Below are 1,916 nucleotides of genomic sequence, written 5' to 3'. Positions count from 1 at the left end.
GTCAGATCTGATACATCAGATTGATTCAGATAAATTTGATAGTTTGACTGAACAGATTGATAAACCAGTTGGTTATATAGATTACATATTAGATTGTTATATAGATAACATTGATGTATGGCATGGTTATAAGTATTTGTAATATTGGGAGACATTTTAAAAACGATAAATTTTAAAATCCCCTATTTTCAAATACCAATGCAAATCTTTCGGAAGCAACAACAAGAGATAATACGATTTTTGTGGAATATATTATTTCTCAGGCCATAGAAAATATATAAAAAAAATTTTGATTGAAATTCTAATTTTTTTTTCTTTTCAAAAAAATAAACAAATAAAATTTATTAAACGTGTTTCCACCAATTAACACCTCATACTTCTGGTCTATGCAATTTTCTTTAAATTTATGATGACGAAAAAAAAGAAACATTATCAATATTTCTTAAGTTGATTTATTTAATTAACAAATTGTTAATATATCAAATAAACATAAAATAATTGGTTTAAAACTCAAAGCTAACATCTTTTCCAGATGATGTAGAAATAGTATGAAGTGTTTAGGTCTAGTTTTTATTGTTAAGTATTTAACAAATATTTTGTCTAGTGTTGAAAATATTTTTTAAAAAATTTAATAACATGTTGACATACTTTTATTTTTTGAACAATCAATAATATGATTAAATAAATAATATAATTTTTGATTAGATTTAAGTATTTAGATCAATATAATATTGATAATGATATCGTTTTATTGTTGTTTTTCAAAGATATAAAAAAATATAATTTGGTTTTTAAACAAGACACACGTTTTGATAAGAATCGAAAAAAGTTCATAAATTTTTTTTAAAACTTAAAACGCAATTAAGGCGACACAAAGTGGTCAGGTTGCACTTAGAATGATCTGGCAACTTTTGTTTATTCATATAACTCTGTGCCTTTATTTCAACAGCTGATTGTTTTAATCGAAATATCAAATATTTCGCTTCTTTTGTTTTGAATTCTTCTTTTCTTAAAGATTCCCTTTTACTCTATAATTTTAGCCTTGATTTACATGTCTAGGTTTAATCTTTTTTTTATGAGTTACCAATATTTCATTTATGTCTTGTTATCTAGATAATATGGCAACCTTAATCTTAATTTCTTTTCTCACGCAAAATTTTAAAACACCAACAACAACAACATATTGAAAGTCAATGTTTCAAGCGATTTATTTTATTTCATTTTACTTTTTAAAGGCACGATTTTAAGTTATTTTAATAATATTATTATTATTAGTGTTTTTGTTGTTGTAGTATGTTTATATTTGTTGTTTTTTTTTTTTGTTGTCATTCTTTTCGTCTATCAAAAGTTCAACAAAAAAAATGTCTCAGCAAAGTTGCGTTTTTTTCTACGGCTACTTTTTGTTGTTATTGTTGTTGTTTTTATAATCAAAAAATTTTTATAATATTATTGTTGTTGTTTTTGTTATTTTGGTTGTAGCTGCTGGTGCGCTCTTCTACCACGTTCAACGACGTCTGGTTTAGTAAACAAAAACTTGTCGCCGGCGCTAGTTTAAACGTGGAGAAGTGTATTCGTTTCGCTTTTTTTTGAGAAATTTGTTTTCAGAAAAAAATAACAAAAAAAAAATTCATTTAAATATTGGAAAAAAATTAAAAAAATATATAGAAAAAATCTTAAAAAATTTAAAAGTGTTAAAAGTTTTTGTTCCCTTTAAAAATCTAGCAAAATATATTAAATTCTTGAAATATTTTTATAAATAAAATTGTGATTTTTATCATTTTTAACATATTAATAACAAAAAAGTATGTTGTTAACGTTTTAAAGTCTAAATATTCTGTAAAATTTTCATATTGGAATTTTTCTTTAAATTGTTTTCTTTTTTCTTTTGAAAATTTAAATTTTATGCTGCTGCCTGC

At 23.3% G+C, this 1,916-nt stretch overlaps 1 protein-coding gene across 9 annotated transcripts in view; it reads right to left on the bottom strand.

Annotated features, from left to right (window-relative positions):
- LOC111677555 (protein bunched, class 2/F/G isoform) overlaps positions 1–1,916 on the bottom strand; it is a 271,155-nt gene that overhangs the window by 129,337 nt on the left and 139,902 nt on the right. The window lies entirely within an intron of this gene.

The sequence above is a fragment of the Lucilia cuprina genome, chromosome 2 (assembly GCF_022045245.1).
Source record: "Lucilia cuprina isolate Lc7/37 chromosome 2, ASM2204524v1, whole genome shotgun sequence".
In the NCBI taxonomy this organism is placed as follows: Eukaryota; Metazoa; Arthropoda; class Insecta; order Diptera; family Calliphoridae; genus Lucilia; species Lucilia cuprina.
The sequence above is the reverse complement of the archived record's forward strand: the minus strand, read 5'-3'. Positions and strand labels throughout refer to the sequence as shown.